At 48.7% G+C, this 14328-nt stretch overlaps 1 protein-coding gene and 1 long non-coding RNA gene across 7 annotated transcripts in view; one reads left to right on the top strand and one right to left on the bottom strand.

Annotated features, from left to right (window-relative positions):
* Positions 1 to 8884, bottom strand: part of LOC147013669 (uncharacterized) — a 37504-nt gene extending 28620 nt beyond the window's left edge. Inside the window, exon 1 of the long non-coding RNA XR_015050476.1 lies at positions 8612 to 8884. This is a non-coding gene — a long non-coding RNA (uncharacterized LOC147013669). The remainder of the gene's footprint in view (positions 1 to 8611) is intronic.
* Positions 8885 to 8999: 115 nt separating this feature from the next.
* The window catches only part of MON1A (MON1 vesicular trafficking associated A), a 71973-nt gene continuing 66644 nt past the window's right edge, over positions 9000 to 14328 (top strand). For 2 of the 6 annotated variants that reach the window (XR_015050473.1, XM_085850780.1), the window contains exon 1: positions 9000 to 9109. The gene's annotated coding sequence lies outside the window, so the exon portion shown is untranslated. Of the gene's footprint in view, positions 9110 to 9178; positions 9342 to 14328 lie in introns of those variants that run through there. The other 4 variants (XM_085850782.1, XM_085850784.1, XM_085850783.1 and 1 more) reach the window with 4 other exon arrangements.

Here is a 14328-nt window from a genome sequence, read left to right as displayed (position 1 = left end):
TTTTTTTCAACAAAATTTCGATTTTTTTTTTTTGCATTTCTACATGTTATAAGTGATTTCCAATAAAAAAAAACATGCCAAGATTATAATTGCGGCTGATTTTGGAACTTCAGGTGGATATACCCACGTAAAATCAATTTCTGTCTCAAGGAATCTAGTTATGACGAATGAATTGAGTATGTAAAAGTTAAAAGTAAAAGGAAAAGTTGCAAACTATAACTCTGTGAGCACTGTTGACGTCAAATTGAATGAATAGGATATCAGGTTCACTTGAGTGACCTCGCAGTATTGGCGGCGGAGGTTTTGCACTCTACCGAGTGCTCCCCCTCTAGTTTATAGCTGGGTTGGGATTCAAACGCAGGCTCGACAGCTGAGAGTGAGCGCGTGTATCCTCTCGGCTTCCTTCCTTGATGTGGGGATTCATTGCTTTCTAACAACTAATAACATTTTTTATTCATTGTAATCATCGAATTTATATTGTCTTTCTAACTCCGGACATGGAGAGAACCCAGCCACCGTATCGCCATCGCAACTTGAAGAGCTCGAGCAAGCACTCTAATGAAACGATTGAAGAAACTATAAAAAAAACTAAACATTTAATTTTTAGCTGCGTCGCAGACGCTGGCTCTAAGAGAGCTCCTTGTTCTTCAGACAAAACCTTTAGGACGCGGCTCTTTTATATAGAGGATCCGGATCCCCTTAAATACTAAACACCTGTACACATCCTCGCATTGAGGGTTCCTTTTGATAGCGTCCATCATGAACTTTTAAATATATTCGGACATTTGCTTTAAAGTTTCTAAAAGTTCACGTTACTATTTAAAGATTATTCCATTTAATGTGTTGTAATTTCGTAAATACACTATTTTCTCGTCATGAAGGAGGAGCCTCCATGACTGGTCTCGCTATTGACTCCATCAAGGCACGGGAGCAAATATTGGAAGTTGTTGTTATTGTTATTGTGATCAAAATGCTGATGTTTCGACTTTCTGAAATGAATTTTTAGCTGCGTCGCGTTGCGAACGCTGGCCCTAAGAGAGCTCCGCGTTCTTGTTCTTCTTCTTCTTCTGGTGAAGACAAAACCTTTAGGACGCGACTCTTGGACACATTTGTCCTTGTTTTTATATGTATCTATCTTCTGCCGAAGTGATGGGTTGTATAATGGAAGAAGATCGTACAAAAAGGAGAAAGGTGGTGTAAAATAAAATTGCACATTTTCAGTGAGCGAACCACTGCCTGATGCACCGCATGTCCAAACATATGTGACTAGGCCCTGAACTTTGTTCAAGTTGATCAATATATTCAGTGACAGTGCTAATATAGTGAAGCACTTGCCAATTGGATTGAGCAATCAAACAAGCACTTCAATGGAACGGCTGCTAAGGAACGGCAGGCTTGGCAAGGGATGGGCCATTGCCGATCTGTCAGATTAAATACCTCCTGGAGACACCCGAAATGTCAAACTATGTCCGAATTTGACAAATGAATACTTCTTTTAGTTATCGGAACTGCTACTAAGTTCAACCCTAGAGTTTAAATTTTGTAATTCGGCTCAGTTTAAGAGATTCTCACGGTTATGGCATGTGTGGAAATGAAATAAAGCCACGAACGCTGGCGTCTCCGGGTGTTTATTAGCATTGCAAAGTATCCAGCGATTCGTCGGTATGATGATCAGGCATTCGATGATTTGAGTGTGGAAAGAGAAACAAAAAAACTTTATCATGAAGAAATCATTACAGCCTTTTCCGAGTTAAGGCATTGTTTGGCAGGCCCAAAAAAATGGCGAATTAAGACCCCAGCAAGGGAGAGCAGGCTCACCAAGGATGAGCCTGATTAAGGATATAATTAAATAATGCCGTTAATTATCTTCAAAAGGGGTGTTTTAATTAACCCAAACACCAAATTTTCACTCATGCACTTCATTGTGGTTCCCTTAGTATGCATGCAAAGTTTCAGGCTGCCAGGTTTCATGGTTTTGGAGTTATCGAGGAGACACACTGACATTTATTATTATAAACATACAAATACCACCCATCGCTTTGCTGATGAGAATACTAAAGGGGGGGGAGAGAGAAAGAGGGGGATGAGAGAGACAGGAGTGGAGGGGAAAAATAGAGGTGGAGCGAATAGGGAGGTAGAGTGTGGAGGGTTTGGGGAAGGGAAGGCATCATGAGGTGCAGGGAAGGGAGACGTGCGGTGGAGCGTTAATTACGATTCATACCGTCTCATCAAAATAATTTTGCATAGAACAACAGTGAAGATGGAAACAAAATAATGTCTGAAATCCATTTTATACTGGTCATACTATAAACACCGCCCAGAGACAAACACTGCCCGGACATGTCTGGAGATAAACTCCAGTCTGCACATAAACACCGCCCAGACACGTTCAGAGATAAATACCATCCAGACATGTATGGAGGTGTTGTAGAATTTTGTCTTTAACGTTGTAACCGACTCGATGTAAATCCTGTTACTCAAATGAAAGCCACAATTAATTCACTGTCCACAACGGAAAGTACATCACATCAGATAATTTTATTGACATAGTATTATGGAGTCCAAAACACTGAGATGTAAGCATCCACAATGATTTGCACTAAACCAAGATTACATTTCCTGGCATTTATAATTTTATATGTTATTAGCAGGGAGTGGAGGGAGCTGATAAGCATTAGAATAAAAGAACTCCAACTGCAATACATGTTTATTCGGTGAAGAGCGAATGACATAATAATGGCAAAAGTTGGTGTTATAAACCAGGTCACTTTGTTCCATATAGTCAGGTTCCTTGTGTCCATAATTTGACGTTCGTTGGAATTTTTTGGAGAGTAGCTCACCCCAACATTTTTGCAAAGCTTAAACAATACCAAAACAGAAAATCCATGTTTCACATTTTTTCAATGCATATAATGTGGTCAAATAGGTCGTTTTGGGGTAAAAACCCGTTTTTTTTAATTTCAGCTCTGAAAATTCAAAATTAATCGCAAGCAAGCAACTGATGATGCATAATTGTTAATGAGAGGACAGTTCTTAATATAGAATGCATATATCTGTATTTTGAGCAATGGTTGCCATGAAAACGGCTATAATTTTGTCAAATTACCGTTTATTTCATGTTTTGCTTTCAAATCTTGAAACAAGTAACGCATGAATATGGTGATCAGTAAAATGTACTTAATGTCAAATATGAGTTTGTAGCCAATTGGCATCACTGTCTCTAATGTCACTCATCATTGCCATCATCACTGTCGTGGTCATGCCGTTCAATGTTTAAGTCCTCGTCATTCTCACACGAAGTGCTGCACATGCAAAGATCAGTGCATGTTAAGTTCTTGGCCCTGCAGGAACATCTATGTGATGAACATTCTGTCTTGCACTGGCACCTTATCATCTCGATAATTGCCTTTGGTGCAGGGAGAATGTCTGTTGTTGTCGGTTTGAGTTGACCACTCGTGTCCTTGTGGAAGCCATTCTTTAATGGATCAAGGAATGTTTGCTGAGAAATTGTTGCTTGACCGCAAACGTATGCCTGGATATGTACCCGCATGATATGCTGCCTCGGAGCACCGACAGTTGGTGGTAACTTGTCATTCTCAGCCATGTTCTTACAGAAGAGATGCCACCGAAGTTCAGGGATGCTGGAAATATTGACACCACTTGGACAATAACCTGAACAGACAAATCTTGCTAAAGTTGTGTATAGGTCCTCTGACAGTTCAGCATCCTTACAGAGCATAGCAAAGGCATCTACCATGTCATCATCGGTCTTCAAGTAACACTGGAACCACTTTGCCTTACCATGTCGAGCGAACCGCCCAGTATTATCGGCACCTGTGAATGCGTGGAAGGCTGGCAATGCCTCGGCTCTCTCCTCACCGAGGGCCTTCCAGATTGGCTCGATTTTGACAATGCTAGATGCCATTGAGATAGATGTGTGTCTTGGCAGGAGATGATAGTTTGCTATGGCAAGAACCAGAACATCTGTATCAGGTGAGAATATCGTCAGCTCAATATCTCCTATGTGTTGCTGTGATGCAGCTATTGCTTGCTGGATCATCAACGTATCGGCCTCCTCATGGTTATTCGCCTCAAATTGGAGACCCCTGTTGCTCGACGTCCGCCCAGATGCCAAAACGACTACCACCTTTGTTGAATCGCGGTTGTATTCTAGAGTTTTCTCTGCCAAGTACTCCGTCAGATCAGCCTTGGTTTGATCATGGGACATAAATCGACTCATTGTGATGTGTTTGATACTGGTATCATCCTTGACCTGATATTGGACTGGTGCCTTTCCTTGACAATAATTTGACAATTTCCTTGGGAAATCAACAATACGTGCTAACTACATGCCAGTAAACTAAATATAAACTCCAAATAGACTCCCTCTGTAATTCCAACCCCCGGGCACAAAGCCAACCTAATCCTATCCTGTTATACAGCAGTTAATCAAATGGAACAAAATACGTCAGTGACTGATTACATTGATGGTGACTTTCTTTCCGGATAAATGAAAGCACGAACCAGCACATAAGGACATATTTAAAGATCAACCCGAAATAATAGAAAAAGGATAAACACATAGCGATAACATGACGACTGCCCGACTTCCAACTCCAAGCCGAACAGGAAACGCAATTAAAACCTCCAACCCCGTGGCCATTCAAACCATAATCCTACCCCAAACAGAAGAACATAAAATGACAAAAAGGTACATACGCCTCAAAGGCTATCTCACAACTTACCGAAAAAAGGAAGAAAGGTGTTGAAAACCGAATGTGATGAAACGAAGCTCCTAAGTAAACTGTCATGAATAGGTCAGGTCAGGTATGGGAGCATGTGCCAGAACAGCACGTAGCTGCGTCCACTTTCCGCCGGTACTCCAGGGGCCTCCGTCTGGCCATCCCCCAGGCAGATGCCAGGCCCATCCCCATCTCCTTGAGATGATGGTCAACCTGTTGCAACCATGAGGCACGTGGTCGACCCACTGGCCTCCTCCACTCATGAGACTCCCTCGCTGAGAGAATCTGGTGAGCACGATCAGAGTCAGGAAAACGAGCCACATGTCCATACAGCCGCAACTGATGCTCACGGACTATGCAGGTAACAAATCTCATCCGAGTCTCTCTCAGCAACCGCTCGTTGGACACAAAATCCGACCAGCGATAGCCAAGGATTCTCCGAAGAGACCTGGTACCAAAGGAATTAAGTCTCCGTCTCATCCTTGGTCAGAGTCCAAGTCTCGCACCCATAGAGCAAGACTGGAAGTACCAAGGACCTGAAGACTCGGACTTTCGTCCTCCCGCACAGGTACCGGCAGCGCCACACCCCATGATCCAGTGAATCCATGACTCCCCAGGCCCGACCCAGACGTCTATTGACCTCTGACTCGCAGCCAGCAGAGACATGAATATCACTGCCAAGGTAAGTGAATCTCTCCACGACCTCAACATCCTCACCACAAACAGACACAGACAGGACAGCAGCATCCAAGATGTCACCGAACGTCTGGATCTTAGTTTTGACCCAAGAAACCCGTAATCCCAACGGCTCCGACTCCTCATTCAGCACCTCGAGGGCCCCCAAGAGGATGTCTAAAGTCTCCGCAAAGATGACTGCATCATCCGCAAAGTCAAGGTCCGAGATCTTGACATTCCCAAATGACGCACCGCAACTTGATCTCTCCGACATCCTCCCTAGAATCCAGTCCATACAAGTGCTGAAAAGTGTGGGGGCAAGTACACATCCCTGATGAACTCCAGTAACAACTGGAAATAAGTCAGAGATGGTACCACCACACTTCACAGCACTCTCAGTACCAGAGTAGAGTTCAGACATCAGATCGATCAGTTTTGGTGGCACCCCACGAAGACCAAGAATCCTCCAGAGGACATCTCGATTCACTGAATCGAACGCTTTACAGAGATCAACATAGGCTGCAAGCAGCCTCTGCCGAAACTCTCGTCTGCGTTCGGTGAGGACACGAAGTGCAAGTTGACCTCTTTGGTGTAAAGAGGTTAAAACCTCTTTGGTGTCAATCGTTGACCTCTTTGGTGTAAAGCCTGACTGCTCTGGACGCTGGTGCTCAAGCAGATGGTGGCGAACCCTATCGAGAATTATCCGAGCAAAGACCTTGCCCGGCACTGAGAGCAGCGTCACCCCTCGGTAGTTGTTGCAGTCTTGGCGATCACCCTTCCCTTTCCAGAGAGGGACAACAAGGCCCCTCTTCTAGTCAGTTGGGATGATGCCCGTGTTCCAGGCAGAGCACAGAACTGCATGCAACGACACGAGTGCAGCATTTCCACCAGCCTTGAGAAGTTCGGCATGGATGCCACAGATCCCTGGAGCTTTACCCCGTTTCAACTGGTTCACCACAGCCTGTGTTTCCACAAGCGTAGGTGGACCACAGTTGATTGGAGGGTTAGCAATATGGATTGTAACACCCTTGACGTCCAACTCGACAGCTGGGGGATCAGCCTGGTACAACTGCTCAAAGTAACCGGCCCAGCGGGCCTTCACTTCAGACTCCTGTCAAGAGCCTACCACTCTCTGCTCTCACTGCATTGCTCCAAGGGATGGGCTTGGATGAACGCAAGAATTCCCCTGTAAGCGGGACGAGAATCACCTGTCTTCAGGTGATGCTCTACCCCCTCACAGATTCCTTGCACATTGGCCTCCTTGTCCACCCACAGCGCACATACAGTTTTATGCCTCAGCTCCCTGAACAGTTCAGCTCTGCCATTCAGCCTGGCCCTGCGACTGGTCAATGGTATCCAGTGTCCCTTGAGAGACAAAATTCTTCTTTGCCCTGCGGTGAGTTCCAAGACATCCACCGGCAACATCAAGGACGGTGGTCTTGAAGGTAATCCATAACTCTTCAGGACCCCCCAAAGCACCCAGACCCCCCAAATGTCCACTCAGCCTGTTCGCAAACTTCTCAGCTACTCTCTCATCCTTGAGCTTGCCAACATCCAGCCTAGGCTGGGATGGTACCATTCTCCCGGATTTAAGGTGCAGCTTTAGAGTTGCTACAAGAAGCCTGTGGTCAGTATTGAGGAACTGAGCACTCCGGTAGACCCTGCAGTTCTGGATCATCCTCCAGTGACCATCAACAAGGACATGGTCAATCTCCTTTGCCACACCGTCAGCGTTGGAATACCAAGTCCAGCGATGAGCTTGTGGGCGCTGAAACCATGAACCAGCCACCCTACGTCCATGACTTCTTGCAAAGTCAAGGAACTTCGTGCCATTCTGGTTCATAGTTCCTGACCCATGGGGACCAACACACACCTCATAACCATCCCTATCAGTTGCAGTCGATGCATTGAAATCCCCCAAGACTAGAAGTGTATCTCGTCTGGGGCACTGATCAACCACAGACTCGAGCGTGGCGTAGAATGCATCCTTCACGGTGAGATCACTCGCCTCAGTCGGAGCATAGAAAGAGACCAGGGAAATGACACCAAGGAGTGATGAATCCTTAGTCTCATAATACGCTTGTTGACCGGTGTTACCTCAATTATCATTGGAGTCAACTTATTGAACACAGCTACAGCAACTCCTTGGGTATGGTAACCATCAGAGTGACCAGACCAATAGTAGGTGTAACCACCCACCATGATCTCGCCGCAATCTGGTCTCCGAACCTCAGAGAGAGCTGCAATACCGATGTCCAAACACTTGAGCTCAGATGATAACAGAGACAGGTGATCATCCTCTCTTAGGGATAGGACATTCCAGGCAACCAACCGAAGGGACCGCCTCAGGTTAACCCAAGGAGACCGCCGTCTGGTGGACGACACCTCAGCACCACTCCGACACACTCTCCCGCAATCTGACCCAGGGATGTTACCCCGTGGTTTCCCTCCTATCATCAAAGATTGGGGGTCCCGAAGGCTTTGCCCCAATCCCGTCATCCGGTGAGCTGGAAGCTGCACAGGAGGTACTCCCACGGAGTGGGTTTTCAGATTTTTTTGTGTTTTTCTGTTTTGCGGAATGAAGAGTTTTACGGTGGCCGGAGTGCAAATCCTGCCACCAACCTCCTAATAAAGAAAAGGTAACCCAACTGCAGGAGGACGTCCGCAGACACAGTTAGGCACTAGATATGGATGGCCGTTGGCTCACAAGGAGCTCCTCCGCCCTTTGACAGGTTTTGTTTTTAATCCTGCTGGGTGTCCATATCCAAACACCCTCCTCACCAGAAAACCTGGTGGGGGAGACGGTTTAGTCGCCGACAACCCGACCATGGAACAGGTTAGTACAGGTTTACATGGTACCTGTAGCAGGTCACAGATCTAACCTGACCACAAGGTTCGTTTCCCGAGGAGTCGTCATGACGACCCGTTAGAAAGTGGCGCATTTTTCCTCTTTCATAAATCACTCAACACATCAATATTTTACAGTGACTTTTGTTCTTCATCATCAAGAGAATCGAGAGAAGCAGATTTCGTTTGTGTGGTAAACACCACGACACACGCACGCACGCACGCACGCACGCACGCACGCACGCACGCACACACGCACGCACACACGCACGCACGCACGCACACACGCACACACGCACGCACACACACTTCTTCTTCTTCTTCCTCTTTCATGCTTCTTCACTTACCCTTCTTCTTCTTCCTATTTACTCTTCTTCTTGATCCACTAACGAACTTCCCCACCGACTCCGTATGATGAAATTTTGACAATGAATTGTTTGTGTGAAACTGTTCAATTTGCTGAAATCGGGATAAAACGATTAAAACACGAAGTCGGTTCAACTTAAACGCCGCAAATCAGCTTCCCCACCGGATTGATGTATCACCAGCTCGAGTGGTAATTCATCCCTTTTACCGGTTTTGTCCCATTGTGACAGGAATATAATAAATACTCCGGTACGGAGAAAACCTGAAAATAATCAATCATCGGATCGAGTTTAAACAGCTGAACGAAAGGACCTGATAGGTTGGTAAAAAAAAAAACACATTGAATAATCATAAACACAACATCGGATGGTTGGGAGGAAGGAAGTCACGTGGTGTGTGTGCAGTACCTGGGCGGTGGTGTTCCGGGCGGTGTATTGTGTATGTTCGAAGTGTCATGCGCTGATTGGGACCTGTGACAGGTTCGCGCTGCAGTACAGTTTGTGTTTGTTAACCACCGAACAACCTGTCCATATGTTGTGGTCCATATGTTGTGGTCCATATGTTGTGGTGACGACAAATGTTCATGTTCCTGTTTGGGTTCATCCATTTGTCGTGAAGTACATGAGGGATTGATGATTCACACGGGAATCTTTTGTGCTTTCAGGGAATGTGTTGTCGAAGTGGTTTGGGGACTTCGGTTGAGGAAATGAGGTGAAAGGGGAACCTTGTGTGTGGTGGTTCGTGTGGCGGTTCGGGTTTGATGTGTTTCTCGTTTGGGCGGGAGAGGAGCCCAGCGGGGTCATGATGGTTAATAATTATAATCACCTGTGTTGTGGTTGTTCCTTCACCCGTTGTGGTTCTTCCTTCACCCGTTGTGGTTGTTCCTTCACCCGTTGTGGTTCTTCCTTCACCCGTTGTGGTTATTCCTTCACCCGTTGTTATTCCTTCACCCGTTGTGGTTGTTCCTTCACCCGTTGTGGTTATTCCTTCACCCGTTGTGGTTGTTCCTTCACCCGTTGTGGTTGTTCCTTCACCCGTTGTGGTTGTTCCTTCACCCGTTGAGGTTGTTCTTTCACCCGTTGAGATTATTCCTTCACCCGTTGAGGTTATTCCTTCACCCGTTGAGGTTATTCCTTCACCCGTTGTGGTTCTTCCTTCACCCGTTGTGGTTGTTCCTTCACCCGTTGAGGTCGTTCCTTCACCCGTTGTGGTCGTTCCTTCACCCGTTGTGGTTGTTCCTTCACCCGTTGAGGTTATTCCTTCACCCGTTTTGGTTGTTCCTTCACCCGTTGTGGTTATTCCTTCACCCGTTGTGGTTATTCCTTCACCCGTTGTGGTTGTTCCTTCACCCGTTGTGGTTGTTCCTTCACCCGTTGTGGTTGTTCCTTCACCCGTTGTGGTTGTTCCTTCACCCGTTGTGGTTCTTCCTTCACCCGTTGTGGTTATTCCTTCACCCGTTGTGGTTGTTCCTTCACCCGTTGTGGTTGTTCCTTCACCCGTTGTGGTTGTTCCTTCACCCGTTGAGGTTATTCCTTCACCCGTTGTGGTTGTTCCTTCACCCGTTTTGGTTCTTCCTTCACCCGTTGTGGTTGTTCCTTCACCCGTTGTGGTTATTCCTTCACCCGTTGTGGTTATTCCTTCACCCGTTGTGGTTGTTCCTTCACCCGTTGTGGTTGTTCCTTCACCCGTTGAGGTTATTCTTTCACCCGTTGTGGTTGTTCCTTCACCCGTTGAGGTTATTCCTTCACCCGTTGTGGTTCTTCCTTCACCCGTTGTGGTTGTTCCTTCACCCGTTGTGGTTGTTCCTTCACCCGTTGTGGTTGTTCCTTCACCCGTTGTGGTTGTTCCTTCACCCGTTGAGGTTATAACTTCACCCGTTGTGGTTGTTCCTTCACCCGTTGTGGTTGTTCCTTCACCCGTTGAGGTTATAACTTCACCCGTTGTGGTTGTTCCTTCACCCGTTGTGGTTGTTCCTTCACCCGTTGTGGTTATTCCTTCACCCGTTGTGGTTATTCCTTCACCCGTTATGGTTATTCCTTCACCCGTTATGGTTATTCCTTCACCCGTTGTGGTTGTTCCTAAATAAGAACAGAGTTCAATTTGTTCGACCACTTTATTAGCGTGGAACGACAATAATCAAACAAGTATTGAACAGGTTGAAACGTCCACAACATCCCTGGCTCCGGCTCAGGCTGCGCATGCGCACTGGCACAGGGGACTGTCGAGATGTAGAAGTACCGTAAAGTACAATGTTCTCTATCTCCCTCCGAGTCTTTATTATGTTAATAGATAAAGGCTGAGAAAATATTAAGTTTAATGAATGAACAAAAGTTTATATCGCCCATCGTGTGACTATTCCATGGAGTAGTCCTTGTGCCAGGCAGGCACGCTGGTCGCTCTGGTGGATCGGCGTTGACCTATTGCTGGTGCTGGTGGTGTCACATCGGGCCCCAGTGGGGATGGGGCTCTCGGGGTTTCAGGGGCCGATGGTGGCGTCTGAAGGATCGCGCGCCTCGGTGTCCCTCGTCCTGGTGCTGCTGGCGTGTCTGAAACGGGTGTCGTCTTGCGCCGGGGTGTGCATACTGATGTCAGTGCCGGCGTGGGCCCCGTTGGCGTCGCAGATGTCACGGGTTCGCTGTCGAGGTCAGGCAGTTGCGGTGTTACAACGGGTGCAGGTACAGTGATGCGGGTTGCTAGATCATCATAGATAGACCGGGGTGGCAGCTGGTCATTGCGAACTGGGCTAAACTTGCGCAGGAATTTCCTGTTCCGAAGTGTGACTCTGCCCGAGCCGTCGATCTTGATCACGTATTGGTCGTGTTGGCGTACCTCCACCATACTGCCTGTCTTGTCCCATTTTTTTGGGTGGAATCCTGTCTGGTTCTGTACGCGGACTAGGTCCCCTACAGCAAGTGGCGGAAGGCGTTTGGTGTGTTCTGCCCAGGTGTCGGCTGTGCGGATATGACGTTTGCGGAGGGCCTCCTCCCTCGCTTTCAGGGTCTCATGCCAAGTGTCGTGCGGTCTGTACTTCCCGGGGATAATTGGGATGAAATCGGGTATCGGGCGGCCGAAGACACACATTGTCGGGGAGATCTTCGTGTCAGGGTCAGGCGTGTTACGATATTGTAGTATCGCTCTCTGCACAGCGTCAGTGTCAAGTTCTCCCTGCGGGCTGGTGTTGTCCGTGATAAGTCGTTTCATTGTCTTAACTCCAATCTCCGCGCGACAGTTGCTGTGAGGGAAGGCCACCGATGACAAGCGGTGGTGTACGCCACATCTGTGCAGGAATGACCTGGTCTCGGTGGAGGTGAACTCCGGTCCCCCATCCGACGCGAGCTCTTCTGGTGTCCCGTACGTCACGAAGGCGCGACGTAAGTGGTTTATGAGTCCGGCGGCGCCACCCGTCGACTTTGAGATGATCGGCCAGTTCGAGTATCTGTCCACCGTCACAAGGTAGTGTGCACCCCTGTGTACAAAGAAGTCCGAGCACACTGCCTGAAAGGGGTAAACGACCGGGATAGGTGGAGTTGGTGGCGCTCCAGGCTGTGATGGTGCCATCCGGTGGCAGTGTTCGCAGTTTTTCCGAGTGGCGCTGATGTCGGCCGACATGCCTGGCCAGAATACAGAGGATTCTGCGCGGGCGGTCATCATTGATACGCCCTTGTGGGCAGCGTGTAGGGCGCTCAGCACATCACCGCGGAGTGAGAGTGGTATGACTACTCGGTCCTTGTATAGGATCACTCCATCTGTCGATGTAATGTTCTCGCGGTACTGGTGATAGTCGCGAATTGTCTCTGGCATCTCGATTTTTGAGTCGGGGATGTCGTTCATTGTCATTCCCTCCAATATGTGCATATCGCCATCGCTGCTGGTGGCTTCCCTGACGCGATCCCATGTTACTGATCGCAATGATTCGAGGCCCGTGGCGCACCATGCCAGGTTGTCCTCCTCGACGTCGTCGTCATACTCCGGCTCAGTTTGGCGTAGGAGAGACAGGACGTCAGTGTGCGTGCTTGGTTGGAGGTGGGTCGCTATGGTGGCATTGTCGTCTGGAAGGTTCATGAGTGGAGGTTGCGTGGTGCCGACCGGCCTGCGCGACATGGCATCTGCCGCCTTGTTCTTCATGCCCGGGATATGTATGATGCGGAAGCGATAACGCAGGGTCTTCTCCTTGAGGTTCCTGAGGCGGGGGTTGGGTATGTCGTCAAGTGCTCTGTCCGAAAGGAGTTTCAGCAGTGGTTTGTGGTCTACCGCAACGATCAGGTTCTCGCAGCCCAGTACGAAGTAGCGCGCCTTGTCCAAGGCGTCCGCGACTGCGAGAGCCTCGCCCTCTATGGGCACGTATCTGGATTCTGCCGCATGTGTAAATCTGCTGCCGACCAGGGTTATTTTCCATCCATCAGTGCAGCAGAATGGTCTAAGAGGCACGCATCGGCAGTGCTTTTGAAGCAACCAGAATCCGATTCCCTCCTTCGACCAGTCCGTGGCGATGCATGTTGGCTTAGTTTTGTCAAATATGCGGACACCGTGTTCGATTTCTTGTACGATCACGTCTTTCGACTCGCGGAATATGTCCTCTAACTCCATGGACCACTGGAAGCGTTCTCCACTTTTCAGGAGCTTCCGGAATGGCTGCATTCGTTCGGCCATACTAAAGTCGTATGCCACCTGGTTGACAAGCCCGAACCACGATCTGACGTCGGTGATGTTACGCGGTTGTGGGAAATCGTGGATTGCTTCCAGGTAGCGGCTGCACGGTCGCATGTGGGTCATGGTGATGGTGAAGCCCGCGAAGTCCACCGTGGGTGCGCTGAAGACAAACTTCTCCGGATTGAGGATGATTCCATTCCGGCCGCATATATCCAGCCATTGGACTGCCTGGAAGTCGCTCCCCTCAATCGTATCTGACCATAGTAGCGTGTCATCTACGCACTTGGTCTTGTTACCAATGTCCGCGACGATCTCATCGTATCGTCGTGAGTATCCGTCCCCCGATGCCATATACCCTTGTGGGGCAGATAGGTACCGGTAGCGCCCCATGGAGTGATGAAGGTCGTCTTGTGGCGGTCGTCCTCGTGTAGGCGGACGCTATGGTAACCGTTCCATGCGTCGAATACTGTCTTGCGCTTCCCGTTAGGTACGCGTCTCGCCTGGTGGAACGGGGATTGGGTGTGGTGGGTCTCGCGGAGCGCATGCTTGTTCAAGGCCTGAAAGTCGACGGTGCGTCGCGGCTTGCCATTCTTTATCGCGCAAATTACCATGCGGTGACACCATGTCACCGGCGTGCCGACGGGTACTTCCTCCAACACGCCGAGCCGAACGTCCTGGTCGAGGCCTGCTTTTACCTCATCTTGCCAATGTATGGCCACAGAGATGGGAGTGTGATGGGCAACCAGTGTCGCGTTCTCACTGAGCATAAGACGTAGTGGCGGGCCGGTCATTCTCGGTAGTGGCTGGTGTGGGCACGTGTTGAATGTGCTCTGAGCATACATCCTGAGTAAATGTGACTGTAGTGCCTCTCTGTTGGCCTCGGTCGCTGGCATGGGGAGTGTGGTCGGCTTGGTCGGTGGCTCCGCGCGTCGCGGGCAGTCGCACAATTCCGAGGTCGTCAGATTCACCTCTCCAAGTGTCGGGAATCTGTCCGAGATCATTCCCAGGTCCATGCAGGCCGCGCGGGAGAGGAATATGCGGTCTGAAG

This window comes from Eptatretus burgeri, chromosome 13, assembly GCF_056783735.1.
Source record: "Eptatretus burgeri isolate ZD-2024b chromosome 13, Ebu_testis_v1, whole genome shotgun sequence".
NCBI lineage: Eukaryota > Metazoa > Chordata > Myxini > Myxiniformes > Myxinidae > Eptatretus > Eptatretus burgeri.
Note: the sequence above shows the minus strand (reverse complement) of the source record. Positions and strands in the feature narration are given on the sequence as shown.